The sequence below is a fragment of the Rhinopithecus bieti genome, unplaced genomic scaffold (genome assembly GCF_001698545.2).
Source record: "Rhinopithecus bieti isolate Rb0 unplaced genomic scaffold, ASM169854v2 scaffold_35322, whole genome shotgun sequence".
Classification (NCBI taxonomy): domain Eukaryota; kingdom Metazoa; phylum Chordata; class Mammalia; order Primates; family Cercopithecidae; genus Rhinopithecus; species Rhinopithecus bieti.
The window spans coordinates 719,209-741,239 of NW_016815256.1; the positions used below are offsets into that span (position 1 = coordinate 719,209).

At 37.3% G+C, this 22,031-nt stretch overlaps 1 protein-coding gene and 1 long non-coding RNA gene across 7 annotated transcripts in view; one reads left to right on the forward strand and one right to left on the reverse strand.

The window, feature by feature from the left end:
- Nucleotides 1-22,031, forward strand: part of SGMS2 (sphingomyelin synthase 2) — a 113,441-nt gene that overhangs the window by 44,205 nt on the left and 47,205 nt on the right. The window lies entirely within an intron of this gene.
- Nucleotides 5-22,031, reverse strand: part of LOC108515888 (uncharacterized) — a 27,483-nt gene continuing 5,456 nt past the window's right edge. The window contains exons 2-6 of one of the 4 annotated variants that reach the window (XR_001881661.1): nucleotides 13,758-13,833; nucleotides 11,763-11,815; nucleotides 10,257-10,371; nucleotides 4,115-4,450; nucleotides 5-960 (exon numbers count right to left, since the gene is read on the reverse strand). This is a non-coding gene — a long non-coding RNA (uncharacterized LOC108515888). Of the gene's footprint in view, nucleotides 961-4,114; nucleotides 4,451-10,256; nucleotides 10,372-10,802; nucleotides 11,003-11,762; nucleotides 11,816-13,757; nucleotides 13,834-22,031 lie in introns of those variants that run through there. The other 3 variants (XR_001881664.1, XR_001881663.1, XR_001881662.1) reach the window with 3 other exon arrangements.

Here is a 22,031-nt window from a genome sequence, read left to right on the forward strand (position 1 = left end):
TTTCCAAGGATGTATTTATTCTTTTATGATTTCCAGGACTGCCATCATAGAAATTTTAACCATAAATCATTTAAGGAATCTCTTCAAGGTCTTTCAGCATTACATAGTTTGAGAATTATGTATCAAAAAATGACCTCAGGGCTATGCAGTGGAAAGGCTGTGTGCTCATGGAGCATTGCTTTAGGGTTTCCAGTGGATATGTAATGCTCTGAAGCTAGATATGGGTTTTGCTTTACTGTTTTCCCTTCTGTTATATCCCCTTTTATATAAGATATTTTATAATAAAATGCAATCACAGAAAGTAAACCACAGTAAGATGAAATTTTGGGGCTCTGCATCACATATGGAAACCATAATTATACAGACACATTAGTGACTCATTTAGGAATAGAAAGGTACCTGAAGCTCTCTGGGAAAGGGTAAGATAATTCTGGTGTCTTTGAATGTGTGGGCTGCTACATTCATTCAGCTGCTATTCTAGGGCTGGGCTGCAGGTTCTTGGCTAGTGGCCAGGAACACCAACACAAACAGGACATGGACTCTGTCCTTGCGGCTCATAACCAGCGGAGGAGATAGCCCTGTGTAAGCAGTGAGCTTTAAAACCCTGTGCTGGGCTGAAGAGATGTGTAGGAGCATAGGTATGGGGAGAAAGCCAATGGCATTCAATCTCAATCTGATCTTTAAGAGTTCTAATTTTGCTTGAATTTATTTTTGGAAAGGAAATCAGAATGTTAGAGAATTGTGTTGGGAATGTCACCACATGCCAGGCTAGTGGCTCTGCAGTTCCTGAGCAATGTTTTGTAGTAGTGACTAAACCCTGCTCTGAGAAAGTGATGACATTAGGAGATGCAACAGAGAGTAAAAGTAGTTGGAACCTTTCTTCCTGAACTTGCAGTCTCTCTCTCTGGTTCTGTCTTTGCTGGCTGAGAGATGGTGGTGTTTCCCAAGGAAGTAGTTGGCCTGAAAGTCAAAAGGATGAAAAGGATTGGGGAGTGACTCTCAGGGTTGCCTCAAAAGCCAGTCATAATAGTTAATTTGAATTAGGTAGAAACTCTGGTCAGTTGTACAACATAAGTACATGACGTTTTATTCAAAAGCCATAAAGATTTCTTTTAAAATACGTGTTTTGTTGTTGTTGTTGTTGTTGTTGTTTTTAAAACGGAGTCTCGCTCTGTTGCCCAGGCTGGAGTGCAGTGGCCGGATCTCAGCTCACTGCAAGCTCTGCCTCCCAGGTTTATGGCATTCTCCTGCCTCAGCCTCCCGAGTAGCTGGGACTACAGGCACCTGCCACCACACCCGGCTAGTTTTTTGTATTTTTTAGTAGAGACGGGGTTTCACCGTTATTAGCCAGGATGGTCTCGATCTCCTGACCTCGTGATCCGCCCATCTCGGCCTCCCAAAGTGCTGGGATTACAGGCTTGAGCCACCGCGCCCGGCCTAAAATATGTGTTTTTAATTGACAAAAATTGTATATAATAAGGTGTATAACATGATATAATGATTTATTTATTGCCAACATAATGACCTCGTGACTTAAGGTTAACTTTTCAATCTCTATAAAAAGTAAAAGAGAAAGCCCGTTGAACTATAACATTTCCCAGCTTTCCTTGAAGTCACAATATATAAAGTGCTTCACTGAATTTAATGTTGAAGGGAGAATCCCTGTTTTATATGCAGTCTTATGCCTTGAATAACTTTCTGTAAGTGTATGTTGGTTTGGGGAAAATGCATTTAAGTTTGGTTTATTTTATAAAGAGCCCAGAGGTGTTTCTATTTTATTACAATTCACATGAATTTAGATTCTCCATCTTTCATCAGGTATCTTTATGTTACTTGGTGGAAAACTGTATTAACATTATTCATAAAATATTACTGAACAAACATAACATTTTCAAAAACAGCCATAAATAATGCCTCAAGTGATTCAAATAAAAAAGCTTCGATAGAATTCATGTTGTTTACATTTGTTTGTTCCAAAAAGCATTTGAGATAGGAATTTATAGTTTTAATTAACAAAATTCGAAGACATAATCAGCTGCTTTCTCAAAGCTATCTGGCTTAGGAGTGTATGTCATATATGATGTTAAAACTGGAATAGTCTGCAACCCAGAACAAAATATACAATCTGGGATTGCTAATCTATTACAATAGAGGTCTCATCTAGCTTAATACTGTAAATTGTCTACCTTTAAACATGAATGCTAATGGAATTTATAGACTAACTTTAAATCAAAATATGCAATTTCAGATTACTTGGGATATTATTATATTTCAATTTTAGGTATTTTGGAAAAGGCCTTTTAAAGCACCAACTATTTATAAATACTAACCAGTTTATACTAATTGGTATTATATTATTTCCTAATTTTGAATCTGCATCTGTATAATGGTCAGTTAGCATTATAAAGCATAATACTTTTTTTATATTCTTTCCTGTTGGCCTCTGAGCTCACCCAATAACTTTTCCATTATTTACCTTCTAATTAACCATCTCTTGTTCTAGGGAATACGACCTTTACCTACAACTTTATAAAATTATTTTCATTCTCTTTAATGCCTTATTTCTTCTCTAATAAACCTGAATCAGGAGCTCTCTTCATTAAGATCTTATTTAATTGGTTTCAGTCCTGGTGGAAGCCTCCCCTGCACCCCCATAGTCTCCTCTTGTTCCATTTAGATGCTTTAAGTAGTGACTAGAACCTAATGGATGATTTTTCCATGAATGTATTTTCCTTTTCATGTGGCTTATTCTAACTGTGTGATTGCCACAAGAAATAAAAGTACAAGATCAACTATGATATGCCAATGGCCAATCATTTGGCATAGCCCCTTATTTGAGAATGTGATAGGGGTAGGACAGAAGAAACTAAGAACCTGGGAGATTGCATTAATTCTCATCAAGTGGCAGAGTCAGGTTAGAACCTGGATTTTAGGATTCTAAGATGTTACAATGTACACTTGACCTGTGTTTAATTTGCTTCTGAGATTAGCAAGGGCATGTTGTAGGGGCCATGGTTATTGAATAAACTTTTGTTATTTATTAATAGTAAATTCATATGGATGTGTTATCCACAAATTATCTGCATCAAGCTAAGTAAAAATACCAAGTTAAAAAAAGACTCTTGGCTGGGCATGGTGGCTCACACCTGTAATCCCAGCACTTTGGGAGGCCAAGGCAGGTGGATCACCTGAGGTCAGGAGTTGGAGACCAGCCTGGCAAAACCCTGTCTCTACTAAAAACAGAAAAATTAGCCTGGCGTGGTGGTATGCACCTGTAATCCTAGCTACTTAGGAAGCTGAGGCAGGAGAATCGCTTGAACATGAGAAGCGGAGGTTGCAGTGAGCTGAGATCACGCCATTGCACTCCAACCTGGGCAACAAGAGCGAAGCTCTGTCTCCAAAAAAAAAAAAAAAAAAAAAGTGTTTGGGAAATATTGATTTCTCATATGATGGGACCAATCTCATGGTGGTGTTCTGAGCACTAGATCATATGATGGTTATTAGTACATTCTTTATCAGTAAATTACCTTACCCTACTTCTTTTCTTTCTGTGAGACATGGGATTTTTATTTACCTTTTTAAACTTTCTTTGGTGAGGTCACTAACATATCTTTTATTTCTTTCTTTTTATATAATGATATATTTTAATATGGCCAAGAGTCATAGAAATCTGTAAAGTAATGGTGTTACACTGAGAAAACTACAACCCAAGATTGCAAAATTACCGACCCAGGATTAATCATGACTTGTTTGTGGCCAAATTGAGAGAAAGATTCTGGTCTCTTGACTTCTGATCCAGGGCTTTGTCATGGCACTATCAGTTTTTAAACTTCTTTAGCCATGGAACCCATATTTCAGATGAGATTTTGGGCAACCTTCTAACATAGAAAGAAAAGCAGAGCTCCTCAAGTTGAAAGGAGATGGAGGCCTAAAGACATACGCACATGGTCTCCCCAAGACTCTCTGTACTGTAATATACTGACATAGTTCACAACACAGATGAAGGGTGTACTCCTTCTCTCCTCCTCCAAGTATGGTCTAGTTCTTTTCTGGAGCATTTCTGCCCCCTATATCTGAAATGAACGTAATTGGAAAGGTTGGAGGAGATACTGACCCAGCCTGGGAATTACATTTCTAAATGCAATGCCAGTCTTCCCAGTTGATTCTGGAACATTTTTCCTGTGTGTCAAGAGGAAGCCGCGGGAGAGATGTTGCTATGAGAATCCACTGATGTTTGATGTTGGTTCTTCTGACATAGCAGGGCTGTGCTATCCCATTTCCTTTTCTTTGCTGTAAGAATTCACCCTGAAGCTGTGTGCTCATTTGCGATGCTTTTCCCAAGGAGGGGTAGAACAGCCTGCCGAGTCAGAGCTACCAAAGTACCAAATGCTGGCTTCACTGCTTACTAGCTGGTGACCTTGGGCAATTCACTTAATATCTCTGTGCTCATCTGTAAAACATGGGTAATAATATTTAACCTCATAGAGTTGTGGGGAAGATTAAATAAGATAACCAAAGCATTTAGAACTATGGTGTTTGGGCAATAGTAAGTACTTATGAGTGTTAGCTATAGATCTTATTCTTAAGTCTAGGCTATATAAATTTATTTTTTATTTTTTTACATGAAACACTTCACGAATTTGTGTTATTTCCCTTGTGCGGGGGCCATGCTAATATCTGTATCATTCCAATTTTAGTATATGTGCTGCCGAGTCAAGCACAGGCTATATAAATTTAAATCATTAATAGGATACATGGTCAAAATTTTTAAACACTTGGAAAATATTCCAATCTAGTGTTGTTAAACTGAAATAAAATATATTTTGGCAGAGGAATATAGCATAATAGTGATAAAGCCCAATTAGCTTTGCATGATCACAATGTTGATGAAATTGTTTAAAGTGTATATTTTTAAATACTTTTCCAAATAAAAGCTTAAAATAACAGCACAGCCACAATATAATGATCACTTGGGTTTGCAATATAAATTAGATTGTTAAAGGCTTGGAGACATTTTCACTTTTACTTAGTTTTGCATGATTTTATTGTAGGTAAGGAAAGCTGCACAAAGTGGTCAACCAACATTTCCTAGAAAACTCTTTTTGACAGTTGATCTTCAAATTAAGGTTTCTGATTGCACTTCAGTAAAAACCTCTGCAAAGAAAGTGTGTATTTAGGCCGTTATCTGTTGAAGAGCAATAATGCCCTTGATGAGTGCATTGTTGTTCTTAAAGTTGCTGCCAACCAGGTCCAGTGGCTCTTGCCAGCACTTTGGGAGGCCGAGGAGGGTGGATCACCTGAGGTCAGGAGTTTGAGACCAGCCTGGCCAACATGGTGAAACTCTGTCTCTACCAAAAATACAAAAATTAGCCGGGCATTGTGGTGGACACTTGTAATCCTAGCTACTCGGGAGGCTGAGGCACAAGAATTGCTTGAACCCAGGAGAAGGAGGTTGCAGTGAGCCGAGATCGTGCTATGCACTCCAGCCTGGGCGACAGAGTAAGACTTTGTCTCAAAAAAAAAAAAACAAAACAAAACAAAAAACTGTCATTTTCAGAATAAAATGAAGCCTTTTTCTGCTCCTGTAACCATAGGATTCTGGAGCCCTATTTTGGAGTGAGGATTTTCTTTTCCACTATCCTTTTGTACCTGTCTTTATCACATCCGGATATATTTCACATGTGAAAGCTTTATGATTATTGAATATTATGTTCAAGTAATTTTGTGTATTTTCTTACTATTGACAGCCTTTGAACAAGTCTGATTTGCACTTACAGAACACCATTTTAAAGAGATTTGTATAATCGTGCATGAATATAGGTCAAAAGGTAGACGTAAAGAATAGTAGCCATACCATGAACATGTTGGGCACAAACCACCCAAGAGGGGAAGGTTGGTTTCTTAAGAAGCAGAATGTTATAAATTGGTGTTTCTTTTTAAAAGGGAATTTAGGGGAGAAGGGACACTGGGTTTTATAACCCAACTGGGTAGCAAGTGCTATATTTGAAAGTTCATTTCTAGGTCCAGCAGCACATACCAGGGAGTTGTAGCTGGAAAGATTTGTTGGAGGATGTGACATCTGCTGAGACCTGAAGCATGAGAGGCAAATGTGTAAGCAAGTGGATGGGGTTGGGAAGAAGTTTAGGCCGCTAAAGAAATTATACAAAAAGCTTGATAAGAGGGGATATTGCATGTGAAATGAACATAAATTCAGTAAATATGGTGGAAGCACAGGATTTAAGGAATGGAAAAAAACTAGTTTCAAAAATTGAGGCTAGAAGTGAAGGTAGGGGCCAGATTATGAAAAGCCTTGTAAGAAATGCTAAGAAACAGTAGATGTCAGAAGGACATGCCACCATCTAAAAAGCAGTCTTGAGAATAAGTAATTGGATAAAGGTGACCTGAGTAGGTATTTGTTTTTTAAGGAAATTGTGTTAATTTTGTTAGGTGTAAAAATGGCATTAGGGTCATGTTGGGGAAAAAAGAATCTCTATCTTACAGATGAAATTACATGATCTCTGAGACTGCTGCCAAAAATACAGAGTAGAGGACAGATTTAAAAACAAAAAAGATTTCCTGTGATAATTGTTATAGCTAATGGGGTTCACTGTAGTATTTTCTACTTTCTTTATGTTTGAGATTTTCTATTATGAATTTTTTCTTAAGTCAAAATAAGCAATGGACTTTCGGGTCATAGGGAGCCGTTTAGTCTTTAACGAGGTCAGTAAAGCAGGAAATAGATTAGGAACAAAACCAGAGAGGAAGGGAGTGCTGCATTAAATACCACGATTGTAGAGCTGTCAGTTTTCCCTTGTGTAAGAATGTCCATGTTTTTATATTTTCTTGGTGAGCTGTTCTTTATTATCTATTTTCTGTTAATACTTTTACTTTGTACTCTAGTTGTAAAAGTACTAGTAATGCCTGCTATTCCTAATACTGTATCAGCCTTTTATTTACAAAATAATCTTGTATGTATCTTTTTAGTGGATGGATTGAATCTATTTAAAAATTGTTGTGGCTGTTGATTTTTTTGGACTTACGTCTGTCCTCTGCAAGTAAGAGATGTCTGTGAAAAGAGAGCAGAGGTAAATAGATGGGAGATTAAAATGGATAGGATTTGGAGTGATTTTCAGGTGAGCAGGGGAGGGAGTTTGAAGTTGGATAATAGCTAACATTTATTGACTCCGAAGACCTGATTGGATGGTGGTACCATTTACCGTGATAAGAAATGGAAGAGGAGGTGTGTGACTGGAAGGAAATGGCAAGTGTGTTTTGGTACATGAGTTGTAAGCATCTGCTTTATCTTTGTTCTTAGAGCTATGAACTCTTAGATGGAATTCATTATTTTCTTTTAAAGATACCCCCATTTAACCCATAATCACTTTTGCCGTTTTTAAGATTGCCTCTAAGGTATAGATGCACATTAACCAGAATGTCATTTTTGGTCTCGTTTGGTTTGGTATAAGCTTTGGAAATGGGCTCCCAATGTCCTATTCTTACTGATGCAGATTATGCTGTAAGAGATAATTTTAGAAACAATAAAACAAAACTCATTTTCTAGGCTGTTTCTTTGTTTCATAGGAAGCAAAGAAGTATAATTTTTTGATGTTTTAAATATAAATATTTGATAGCATGTTTATATTTTAAAAGCAATTTAAAGTGATTATTTATAGGCAAGCACTTTTATTTATATAGGGTCATCAATGACAATTAGATTTAATGGAAATAAGATTAACTATAAAATTACATCTTTTAGCTTCCTAATGCTAATTGAACATTGAGTTTGTAATGTTTCCTGACTACCTCTTGGCATTATGTTCAGGTTTAGAGACAGTGATTTTAATCATCCTGTGTTTTCTAAGCCCATTTCACCCTTTAGAAAACAGTTTTGATCATAGTTCACTCCCATGGATAGACCAGTGCCAAACCAAACAGGATAACTACTTGGCTGATTTTTATTCACTGCTGATAGGTGGAGCTTGGCATTTTAAAAGACTATTAACAGAGAGACTGTTTTACTTCTTTCTGATTTTATTTTCAGTTTTTTTTTTTTTTTTTTTTTTGAGACGGAGTCTCGCTCTGTCACCCAGGCTGGAGTGCAGTGGCCAGATCTCGGCTCACTGCAAGCTCCGCCTTCTGGGTTCACACCATTCTCCTGCCTCAGCCTCCCAAGTAGCTGGGACTACAGGCGCCCGCCGCCACACCCGGCTATTTTTTTGCATTTATTTTCAGTTTTTATATACCCTACATGTTTTAAAAATTCCTGTTAAGTTATATATAACCAGTCTTTTTCCCATTTTATTTCCGTCATTTGATTTTCTTTTCACTTTTACATCTACCTGGCATATGGTTTTACTAAACTTCAAATGTTATTTCAGGCTGTTTTCTACTTTGTGAAAGTTTTTATCTCTCATTGTTCTTTTAAGTGACTTCTGCTTGGGAAGGGGGGGAAAAGCAGTTACTAATCAAAATGCCTTGAGGACAGGAGCCAGCTTTCTCTTCTGCTGCCTTCCTTAGCACTTAGGACCCAATTCTGCACAGAACAGGAGGACATAAATAATTCTGTCTTTGTTGGCTGTTTATTTGCTTTACCTTCTAGGCTATCAGCAGTAGTATTAACAATTGCTACATATTTAACCGGCAAGTACTGATACCTTGAGTTTGGTCACTGTTTTTCATTCAACCCAGGGTACAGTTTTAAGTTTTCTGTACCTGTAGCTTCTATCCCATTTACTTAAGATAAAATTGAAAAATGTCTGCACTGAAGGTCAAATTCTGAATTCTTGTTAGATATTTGATAGCTTTAACTTTTATGTCTCCACATAATGCTTTTGTTTTTATTCTTCCTCTGCTTATAATATTGCATCTTTAGCCTTTTAAAAAAGCCTAATATGCATTAAACACTTATTTAAAACACAGCACTGGGATGATCAATTAAATAAAAGTCCATTATGACCAGTGTAGTTAGAATACTATACACATGCTATTTTGATCTATTATAAATGGAAAAGAACTCAAAGGCAAAAATCCATAATTGAGTAAGTATGGGAGCATTTTCAGAGGAATCTTTTTAGTTTTAGAAAGTTATATTAGTACAGGTTTCTAGAGGGCATTTACTGTAATTGGATCTCAGTAGGTTGGAACATAGATGTTCCTGATGTTCTTTTGACTTGATGGTGCACTGATTTTTTTTCTGACAATGGTTGTTCACTTAAAATTTTAAATTGAGTATTATCTCATAAGCCTGGTGAGCCTAATTTGAATAGCCACCCTGTTACTTTAATGTCCCATCCTGCTTTGTCTTTGTAGCACTTTTAATCTTTAATTACTATTGTCTTACATTAGCAGAATTCAAGCTCCATGAGGGAAGTGACTTTTTTAAAATTATTGTATCCCTAGAACAGTGACTAGTACATAGTTGGCACTCACTGAATATTATTGAATGAATAATTATCTTAGCCAAGCATAGTATTGTGCACCCTGTAGTACCAGCTACTCAGGAGGCTAAAGCAGGAGGATTGCTTGAGCCCAGGAGTTAGAGGCTGCAGTAAGCTATGATTGTGCCACTGTGCTCCAGCCTTGGTGACAGAGTGAGACCCCTTCTCTTAAAAAATAAGAACAACCTTTGTCTTTTTAGGCAGCAGAATTAAAACATGCTGCTTATTTTTTCAATGCAAAAAAAAAGATAAAAAGTGAAGTAAATGTTCCATGTAGTATCACCCTTCCAGTAACCATGTAATTTATGTAACACAATTTTATTCATATAATACACATTTATTTATAATGTAACTAGTCCCATTTTGATGGACAGTGTGGTTCTGGTTTTTTAGTCTTACAGACCCAGAATCACTTATCCGCAATTTCAAAATCTGAACAGTAGTAGAAGTACTGTGTCAAAAGATAAAAGCATTTCCAAAGCTCATCACATATTTACAAAGACATTCTCAAAAGAATGGTACCAATTTATGATTCTACCAGCAATTCAGTGCAGTTTTTATGCTCCTTTCTGATTATAGCTTAAATTACATTTTAATGGGATTTGTTTCAAAATAACTTTCCAGTGTTCCTTATCCATGAATTAGAATACGGTAGAAGTTTGTGTGCTAATTTGTCAGTGAGACATTCTGTAGGAAGTTCTATATTATTGGTAATTGGGAGATATTTAGTCACAGGAACTCTTTCACCTATGATTTGTCAGAGAAGGTGTAGGGGAAATCAGCTTCAAATAGGAAGTAAAGAAATGAGTTCTGGCTCACCTCAGATTTATCTTCTACTTGTTTCCCTACTCACTGCAGAAGCAGATATCTCACAGCAAAAGTTATTCTCTGTTCCCCATGTTTTCTCAGGGTTTAGATTCCTGAAATCATTTGCCTTCATATATATACGAGGGATATGAAAAGAATATGAAAATGAAAAACTGACAATGTACAAAGAAAGATGAGCATCAAGGCCCCAAATGAAAGCCTTGATTATATAAATAATCATAATTATATTGTATATATTATTAATCTAAAATTATATACTTATGCTGTGTTTATTTACATATAATAATGAACTGTTCCTGATAGAGTATCTGACTTTTTCACATGTTAAATTAGTTTTAATTGTGGCTTTGTGTACGATTTACAATTGCCACAGTAGAAATATTTCAGTTCAGTCTGTAGAATTTTAATATCACGTCGCTGTGTAAGAGCACCTGCCCACAGTTCCCACCACAGTTTGGTTTTTCATCCAGATACTCAGGATTTTAATGACAAGGGTTGATCCCCCTGTAAGTTTTACTTTTACAGAACATGTCTTACTTTGGACTCCTAAGAACTATTTAAATGCAGCTCCAGTGTCTACCTTCACTTTTCCACATTTTTATTCTCTTTTAAGGCTTTATTGCAGAAACTCTTTCTTTTGTTCACCTATTCCTTTTCTTTTCCAAACTCATTTCTCGCTTCTGATCACCTTCTGAAGGGACAGCTTGGATATGTTGGAACTAAATTTCTTGTATTATAATATATCTAAAAGAAACACAAAATAAGAGCTGTATACCGTGTTCTAGGTTTTGCAAAAGAAAACAGGCAGGATCACAGCATAATTAATGGTGTACAAATAGACACTCCATGATCATTATTGTGCCAACAGCCACCAAAGCTTTGTGAGGAATGTTCAAGCTCTGTACAGGGGACATTACTTTAGTAGAGTAGGCAACAAAAGACGCATTTGTTTATTAGAAACTTTGCTTTGCAACTTTGTGAACCAGCACAGTTGGTCACAAATGGAAATGAAAGTCTTGAGTGAGCTGTTCTGCCTGTTTTAAGAGAGAAATGCGTCATTCCCTGAAGGTTACTGGATTAGTTTACTTGCTCTAGAGCTAACAACATAGGGATTTAGTTCTAAAGAACCTTATTTTTCCCTAGGAGACTATGTCTATTGGTAGCCATTCTGAATATCCATATACTAAGCCACTAATATTATCTAAAACAGTACTTAGGTACTATGATGAATAAACCAAATTTATTTCCAAGTGATTTTTTTAAGTATACAAACTTTCTAGTGAAAATTTTGGAAATTTACATTTTATGGCAGTTTCTTCATTTCCTTGATTTATTAGAATAAATGAAAATTCAATAGATAAATATAGGTATATTTTAAGTATCAATATCATTGTCACTTGCATCCCTTGAAATTGTTTAAATGGCATTCTGTTAGATTAACGATTTTAATCTTTTAGGTACATTTCATCTCTAAGGTTATTCTCTTTGTGTATCTACCTCATGTCTTCAATGAAGTGTTGGGTTGGATTGAGATATCTGGGTCCCTCTTCCTAGAGCCAAATTTGAATAACATAAATCATCATTATTAGGTTATTTGCAGAAACCAATCTCTGAAGCCTATGATTGGAAGCACTGGTCAAATAAGTGCTTTTGAGAGATAATTATTTATTTAAAAGCAACATAATGGTTTAAATTCTAGGAGAACCTACAGCCTATTACAACAACCTTAATAGCTTTAGAGAAGGTATACCTTTTTATAATTTCATACCACTTGAAAGCAGTGGCTTATTTAGTCACTTATGCAAAAGGAACTCTGGAAAAACAGCTCTGCATAAATCATTCTGTTATAAAGACAGACTCGGGAAGGGGAACATCACACACCGGGGCCTATCATGGGGAGGGGGGAGGGGGGAGGGATTGCATTGGGGAGTTATACATGATATAAATGATGAATTGATGGGTGCTGACGAGTTGATGGGTGCAGCACACCAACATGGCACAAATATACATATGTAACAAACCTGCACGTTATGCACATGTACCCTAGAACTTAAAGTATAATAAAAAAATGAAAAAAAAAAAAAAAAAAAAGACAGACGCACATGTCTGTTCATTCCAGCCCTATTCACAATAGCAAAGACATGAGGTAACCTAAATGGCCATTGATGATAGACTGGGTAAAGAAAATGTGGTACATGTACACCATGGAATACTATGCAGCCATTAAAAAGAATGAGATCATGTCCTGTGCAGGGACATGGATGGAGCTGGAGGCCATTATCCTTAGCAAACTAATGCAGGAACAGAAAACCAAATACCACGTGCTCTTACTTATAAGAAGTGGGAGCTAAATAATGAGAACACATGGACACATAGAGGGAAACAAAATACACTGCTGCCCACCCACCGAAGGGTGAAGGTGGGAGGAGGGAGAGTATCAGGAAGAATAGCTGATGGATGCTGGGCTTAATGCCTGGGGGATGAAATAATCTGTACAACAAACCCCCATGACACGCATTGACCTGTGCAACAAACCTGCACTTGTATCCCTGAACTTAAAAGTTAACAAAGAAAACAGCCTTGCATTTTTAAATGGAAGCAGAAAATAGTATAGACTGTATATGAATGGTCTACATTGTTTATTACTTCATTTATGGAACATTTTTGTGGTTGGCATAAGAGAATGAAAAATGGAGGGTTTACAGTCCTTTCTAGGTCTTCTGTGTTGTCTCCCTTTCTCTTTTTTCCTCTCCTTTTAATGAAGACCCTGCTGTACCTTGAAGAACCCAGGTGGACTGAAGCATAGGACTTCAGGACACTAGGAGCTTTCTAGCCCTCATGGTCCCTACTCCACAATACCCTATACTAAGACTTGGTAAATTGCAGAAGTGATGGAACTAAACTGCTCAAGGTACAGATTCTAGAACCAACCTTCTCCTTAATAATTTTTCAGTGCCCAATTCCTGCTTCTAGGAAATGTGCCCCTAAACCTCTCAGGCTGTATTAAACTATTTCTTGAACTCATTTTGTTAGCACAGAGCACAAAGCACAAATGTGATAACCAGTAACCCATTATATTTTAAATAAATATCAGTGTCTAATTCTAGACGTTAGACTCCTACAAGGAAATGATATTGAAGTGTATCTAGGTGCCATTTCTGCAGCAGCACAGGGATTGAGTAAACTTCCTGTTCTTAGGCATGTGCCATCCGCTGTAAACACCGAATGTACTGGCCACAGCACCTGGTTAAATGTTTCTCCTCAAGTCTCTGCCTTTATCTCCATACAGAGCAGGATTATCTAACTCATTTCTATAGATTTTTGCTTAAAGGTAACTTTGCTTAAATCTCAAAACAGAGCAGTAATATCTCTTCCATTGCATTAGTAAACAGCAAGCAATGTTTCAAGAAGTCATTTTTAAATACCCATTTCAGTGGCTTGTTTTTATTAGGCTTTGCAACATTTTTTTTTGAAATAGTATGAAATACATACACTGGTCTCCATGTGGTAGAGGGAGCAATCAATATGTGGATTTCTAAAATAATCTGAAGGTCATGGAATACAAGAGCTGTATTAAAATAGAGAATTATAAAGTTATTTCAAGGGAACAATTCTTTTTTTTTCATTTCATTTGTTATCCTGATTGTTCTGCAACAAGGTTATTCTTTCAAATCTAGGAAATTTTTTGTTGTTGACAAGGATGATATACTGTTGACTTTGACTGTGATCTATTTACTTAGAAGGAGATCTCTAGTTTCATTTAGAGAGTGTTATGTGGTTTACGGGAATATAATGTTAAACTATTAGACTCGGGTTTTGCTTTTCTTTCTTCCCTGGACTAGCCATTATTCTTAGGAGAAAATATTAACTCCAATATCAGTCTTAAATATCTTATTTTAAAACTATTAAAAGGGACTGGTTGTGATGGCTCACACCTATAATCCCAGCATTTTAGGAGGCTGAGGTGGGAGAATCACTTGAGGCTAGGAGTATGAGACCAGCCTGGGCAACATAACAGGACCCATATTTCTACAAAAAAAAAAAAAATATTTAAAAAATTAGCTGGCATGGTGGTGTGCACCTGCAGTCCTAGCTACTCGGGAGGCTGTGGCAGGAGGATCCCTTGAGCCTAGGAGTTTACTGCAGCCTGGATGTCAGAAAGACACCCTGTCTAAACAAAACAAAACAAAAATGACTAAATGGGATTTTTTTTAAGGTTTTCAACACCTCTCACTTCAATAGGTAATCTATGCAGCCTCCTATTACAGAGTAAATTAAACCCTAAGGTATTAAAACCTAAGAGAATCGGTTTCTAGGTATATAAATCTTTGGGGTATATAAGGAAAGCCAGGAATGTAGAAGCAGATAATTATCACTGTTGTTCAGTTAGGCTGTTATATTTAACCTTACTGATAAAAAGCCCCCAGGGTGTTGGCCCTAAACAAGTGCTGACTGCTTTTGTTTGACCATTAAACATGGAACAGGTAATGCAAGTTGTATGAAATGATTCTAGTGACCACGTGTCTATCTTGTATGAGATGATTCTAGTGACCACATATCTATCCTGTAAAGTTTTTTTGTGAATTAGTAAAATGATAGTTTAGGTTATTGAAAGTGCAAATGTCTCTTTATATTATAGGGACTTCTTTTGTTCATCTGCTAAAGTAGATAAACATTTTAACACAAAGATAAACCTTCAACCCAGCTTATTCTGGATGTCATATTTCACTAGCAGTGAGTCCAGAAAGGGGTGGAAAGTCACAAATTTCCGCCTCACTCTTTTTTTTTTTTTTTTTTTTTGAGACAGAGTCACACTCTCTCGCCCAGGGTGGAGTGCAGTGGCGCGATCTCGGCTCACTGCAACCTCCGCCTCCTGGGTTTAAGTATTTCTCCTGCCTCAGCCTCCTAAGTAGCTATGACTACAGGTGCACACCACCACGCCTGGCTAATTTTTTTATTTTTAGTAGAAATGGGGTTTCACCATGTTGACCAGGATGGTCTGGATATCCTGACTTCATGATCCACTTACCTTGGCCTTCCAAAGTGCTGGGATTACAGGCGTGAGCCACCGTGCCTGGCCTCAGTCTTGCTCTTTATACTAAACACTGAAAACATCTACATCAAGAAGGAAGACACTATTTAGGGAGTCCCCTCTTCCCCACCCTACTGAAACTCTAGATTTGTCAAGAATGGAGCTGGGGGAAGCGAGCATAAACCATCATTTGGGAAAAGCTCCAATGCATATGCTCCCCAACTCTCACACCTTGACTTTGAGAACCTCTCATTTAGGGTAAATTTGAATGGAAATGTGAAGAATTATTTTAAATATCCCCTAGTCTTTGACCTTGTTTTTTTTTTTTTTTTTTTTTTGAGACGGAGTCTCGCTCTGTCGCCCAGGCTGGAGTGCAGTGGCCGGATCTCAGCTCACTGCAAGCTCCGCCTCCCGGGTTCACGCCATTCTCCTGCCTCAGTCCCCGAGTAGCTGGGACTACAGGCGCCCGCCAGGTCGCCCGGCTAGTTTTTTGTATTTTAGTAGAGACGGGGTTTCACCATGTTAGCCAGGATGGTCTCGATCTCCTGACCTCGTGATCCGCCCGTCTCGGCCTCCCAAAGTGCTGGGATTACAGGCTTGAGCCACCGCGCCCGGCTGACCTTGTTTTATAGTCTTCTTCTATCTTCAGGGTTTGGGTAACCCTTTCTATCTTTCCATTAACATACCTACCTATCTAAATAATCTACCTCCCTACCTATTTATCTATTCACTCCTTTATTTTTTCATTCATCCATTCATTCACCTTACTGCATGTTCCATATTGTACCATGGATTATTAAAGCGACTTCCCATGTGACTCCATCTTCTTTTAAGCTTTTTCTCCTTCTGGAGAGCTTTAGCTTCACAATCCCAGGGCTGCAATTTCTGTCTTTCCAAAATATGCTAAGAATCAGATTTAATCATCAAATTTTCCAGTCACCAATAGAAAGCCTCACAGCTAGGAAATGTCCACAAAAAGAAGCCAAATTTTAAAATATCCTGTGGAACTTCCAGTTGTATTGAAGGTACTTTATTATATCAGCATCATTAAGGCAGAAACAGTTGATAAGGTGAGCAGTCTTCCACCATCTCTGTATGCTGCACTATGGACTGCAGATCATCCCTGCTTGTGAGATACTCTCAGTTCTACAGTTTGTTGTTTTCAAATTTGTATAGCTAATATTTGCTGTGGGTAAGTACTGTATTCATTTCAACAAGTATTAAATGGTTTATCTGGTCATTTTTGTGTGTGTGTGAGATATAGACCATTTTTCCCCCTTTAAATCTAACTCATTGTAAATTTTGATAAATTTTGCTAGAAAATCCATCTTTTTTGTCATTTCATGTTGTTTAGTTACAAGTTTATTTTTAGAGCACAGTTTACACACATTTTGTTAAATAGTTTGCTTTTCATTAGATAGTTCTTGATCTTGTCTGTAGAAAACTTGGAAATGTGTATTGTTTCAGAGTCACTGTAAAAGTAGTGTTTAGCTGGTAAGTACAACACTTTAAAGGGATAAGTGAGCCCAGAAGTTAATAAGAGGGTATGGGATGTTCCTTGGTTTTTTAGTTCTTTAGAAATAATTTATCTTGATGGGCTATTTTTTTTTTCCAAGACCAAGTCTCACTCTGTTGCCCAGGCTGGAGTGCAATGGCACCATCTCATCTCACTGCAACCTCTGCCTCCTAGGTTCAAGCGATTCTTGTGCCTCAGCCTCCTGAGTATCTGGGATTACAGGTGCACCCCACCACACCTGGCTAATTTTTAGGAGAGATGGGGTTTTGGCATGTTGCCCAGGCTGGTTTCGAACTCCTGGGCTCGAGTGATCCACCTGCCTCAGCTTCCCAAAGTGCTGGGATTATAGGCATGAACCACCGCACCTGGTGGGCTATACCTTTTTTAACAGCTTACTTGAGTGATAACTCCATATGATAAAGTTAAATTGTTTTAAGGGTAAAATGAAATGATTTTTAATAAATTTACAGAATTATGCAACCATCATTACTAATTTTAGAACATTTCTGTCACCCAAAAAGAAACTTCCAGCCCACTTGCAGTCACTGCCATTCCCACCTGCATTCTCAAATAACCACTAATTACTTTCTATCTCTGTTTGTTAGGCTGTATCTTTCTCTTCTTATGAAAACTGGATGTAGAACCAAAGTAGTCCAATCTACCTGAATATGGGATGGAAAATAAGTACCAGAAATAAAAATATCTGCCCTCTACCCAAGCGTATCTCCCCTAAAGTTCAGAAGTACAGTTACTGTGTGTAGCTAATTTTTCAATTATATCTTTTCTTTATTCTTTTTTTTTTTTTTCACCAAGCCATTCTCAGAAGAAAGTGTCATCAAGATACCATCAAGCTTTCCCATTTCCCAAATTAAAAATCCTACCACACTAAAATGATGTAGGACTTAGTGGCAGTATAAAAACTTGTAATGATCTGACAAGGACTCTTTTCAATGTTACTTTTGTTGTGAAAGTATTTCAGAAATACATGATAATTTTTTGGTAAGCAGTGACTCTTCTGTCGGTTTTCAAGAACTTGTTAGTAAAAATACTTAACAAATTTTGTGGGCACTTCTGAAATAGAATCCCATCACTAACAAAGCACCCTCACATCCGTAAGCATATTGGTACCTCCCCATTTTTGGCTGGAAAGAATTTTACAAACAAGTTAGTCTCAAATACTGTTAATAAGAAAAAGCTGGCTGGGTGCAATGGCCCATACCTGTAATCACAACACTTTAGGAGGCTGAGATAGGATGGATTACTTGAGGCCAGAAGTTCGAGACCAACCTGGCCAACAAGGCAAAACCCCGTCTCTGCTAAATATACAAAAATTAGCTGAGCATGATGGTGGGCCTGTATTCCCAGCTACACGGGAGGCTGAGGCACGAGGATCGCTTGAACCTGGGAGGCTGAGATTACAATGAGCCAAGATTGTGCACTCCAGCCTGGGTGACATAGCGAGATTCTGTCTCAAAAAAAAAAAAAGGAAAAGAAAAGGTAAGATGTTGTGGTGTTTAGGAAAAACTTTATGGGCATGAGATTTCTAAGCTAAACTGGATGCTGTTAACATAAAATTATATACCTAACTGTATTACAGATTTAATATGGTGGCTTATTAGTAATATTAACTATAATTAAATGGCAGATATAGGTGATAGGGAAATTTTTAACAGCCTCCTTTTCTTTTTACCCTACAATAACGGTGAATTATAAGTTAATTTTTTTTCTAAGTTTATATTGATTTTTACAAAATTATAAAGACTGAAGAATTGCCTATACTGTAATCTAGAAAACCTCAGCACCATGCAATATAGCCAGGTAACAAACCTGTACCCCCAATCTAAAATAAAAGTTTGAAATTTAAGAAATGAAAAAAAAACCCACCAAGTTCATAATTGATTGTCTCAATCTTTTTCACTGATGCTATTGTTGACCTTTTCATATGGAATGCTACTAGAGGCAGTGGTATACCATTTGGGAACAGAGGCTCCTGAGGTCAGATTCCTGGTTAAATCTAGGCTCTGCTACTTCCTCTCTGACCTTGGGCAACGTACATCATCTTAATTTATTTTTATTTATTTTATTTTTTTATTTTTATTTATTTTATTTTTGAGAGGGTCTGCGGCTCTGTGCCAGGCTGGGAGTAGTGGCAGTGGCCAGATCTCAGCTCACTTGGCAGAGCTCCGCCTCCCGGGTTGCACGCATTCTCCTGCCTCAGCTCCGAGTAGGTGGGACTACAGGCGCCCGCACCGCTGCCGGCTAGTTTTGTATATTTTTAGTAACGCGCCGGGGGGGTTTCCCATGTTCACGCCAGATACCCCGTCTCCGATCTCTGACCTCGTGATCTGCTCCGCCTCGGCCTCCAAGAGTTGGCTGGGATTACAGGCTTGAGCACCGCGCCCTGGCCTATTTTTTTTTTTTTTTATTTTTATGGGTACAAAGTGGTTGTATATATTTATGGGGTACATGAGATATTCTGATACAGGCATATAGTGTGTAATAATCAAATCAGGGTAAATGGGGTATCCATCACCTCACTTTGTTATAAACATTACAGTTATAATTTTAGTTATTTTTAAATGTACTAAATACATAAATTATTGTTGACTGTAGTCACCCTTTTCTATCAAATACCAGACACTTACTCATTCTATGTAACTATATTTTTTTATCCACTAACCATCTCCACTTCGCCTGCCCCACCACCCACCACTACCCTTTCCAGCCTCTGGTAACCATCTTTTTACCTCTATCACCATAAGTTCAATTGTTTTAATTTTTAGATTCCACAAATGAGTGAGAACATGTGAAGTTTGACTTTCTGTGCCTTACTTATTTCAATTAACATAATGTCTTCCAGTTCCATCCATGTTGTTGCAAATGATGAGATCCTATTCTTTTTTTATGGATGAATAGTACTTCAGTGTGTATATGTACTACATTTTCTTTATCCATCCGTCAGTGGACACTTATGTTGCTTCCAAATCTTGGCTATTGTGAATAATGTTGCAGTAAACATGGGAGTGAAGATATCTCTTTGATATGCTGATTTTCTTTCTTTTGGATGTATTCCCAGCAGTGGGATAGCTGGATCATATGGTAGTTCTATCTTTAGTTTTCTGAGGAACCTCTGTACTGTTCTCCATAGTGGCTTTACTAACTAACATTCCCACCAACAGTGTACAAGGATTCCCCTATCTCCACATGCTCACCAGCATTTGTTGTTGCCTATCTTTTGGATAGAAGCCATTTTAACTGGGGTGAGATGATATCTCATTGTAGTTTTGATTTGTATTTCTGTGATGATCAGTGATGTTAAGCACCTTTTCATATACCTGTTTGTCATTTGTCTGTCTTTTGAGAAATGTCTATTTGGAACTTTTGCTTATTTTTTTACTCAAACTATTAGATTTTTCCCTGTTGTTTGAGTTCCTTATATATTCTGGTTATTAATCTCTTGTCAGATGGATAGTTTGCAAATATTTTCTCCCATTCTGTGGGTTGTCTCTTCACTTTGTTTCCATTAAAAAAAATTTGGCTAGCAATATTTCCTAGGGTTGTTATTGTGGTTAATTTAGATAATACACAAGCATAGTACCTGCCATATAAGTAAGATTTGTTGAGAACTATTATGTTGTGAATATTTTATTCCACAAGTTGATTTTTTTAATGGTTTTATAGTGACAACAGAGTTTTCTTTTTTAAGGTCTAAGAAAGCTTTTGTGTCTGTTAAGAAATTCATCCTCAGATTGTTTCAACTGATACTCAATTCAATCAAATTCTGTTTCAAGACCTAGTTTTTCTTAAATCTTTAAGCTCAATGTATAAACATCTGTTATTATTGCAGTTTATAAATGCAGGAACTTGCTTTCTTTGATCAATATTTTGCATCTATCTTGAACAGATTAAATTCTTCTAAATATTAAAACTATAATAAACTGTCGATAAAAATCTCTTAATTTTTTAGTTATATTTACACATTTAATATATCTTAAACACCTCATATGCACCACAAGGCACACTTACACATCTGGAACACAAAGCATTTCTAAGCCCTTCTACTAGAACCCATGTCTATACTCAGTCACCTCTGCAGCTGCCGTCAGTGAGCGTCAGATCTGAACTGCATTCCCTGCACCTTTTTCTGTAGCCATGAGTATCGATCACATAGTATTTTCCCATTTTGTAAAACCATAACCTTTGATATGAATGAGATTCTACAGTTTCTATTAAAACTGAAGTTTCTTCTTAATTTGATACTTCTTTTTGAGATAGAGTCCTGCTCTGTCACCCAGGCTGGAGTGCAGTGATGCAATCTCAACTCACTGCAACCTCTGCCTCCCAGGTTGGAGGGATTCTCATGCCTCAGCCTCCCAAGTTGCTGGGACTACGGGCGTGTGCCAACATGCCCAGCTCATTTTTTGTATTTTAAGTAGAGATAGGGTTTTACCATGTTGGCCAGGCTGGTTTCAAACTACTGGCCTCAGGTTATCTGCCTACCTCAGCACTGTTTTCTTCTTATATAGTATTTATATATCTGTCTTGCAGTTTTACAGTTACTATGGTATCATACGTTATATGTAATATTAAGGTAACCATAATTCATTTTGCGAACCCCATGTTCTTGGATATTAGATTATTTCCAATTTTCCCTTATATGTAATGGTTGAAAATATGCTTGTAAAAATACGTTTTGTACATCTAATTCCCTTAAGATAAAGTCATAAAATAGGATAACTGAATAAAAATGCTATTCAAAGCCAATTTAAAAGCCTATGCAAAAATAATTATTCTTGCTGCACTGTATACAAATAATTAGGCCAAGTATAATAAAGCAGACCAGTCCTAGCATGATTTGTCTTTAGTAAAAACAGGAAACTGCAGACAGAAAATTGTGTTTCAAAACTATAGTACACCTGTTTTAGATTCTAGTCTTGCCTAATGTTTTCAATTTTAATATTTTCTTTTCTTTTCTTTTTTTTTTTTTTTTGAGACGGAGTCTTGCTCTGCCACCCAGGCTGGAGTGCAGTGGCCGGATCTCAGCTCACTGCAAGCTCCGCCTCCCGGGTTTACGCCATTCTCCTGCCTCAGCCTCCCGAGTAGCTGGGACTACAGGCGCCCGCCTCGTCGCCCGGCTAGTTTTTTGTATTTTTAAGTAGAGACAGGGTTTCACCGTATTAGCCAGGATGGTCTCGATCTCCTGACCTCGTGATCCGCC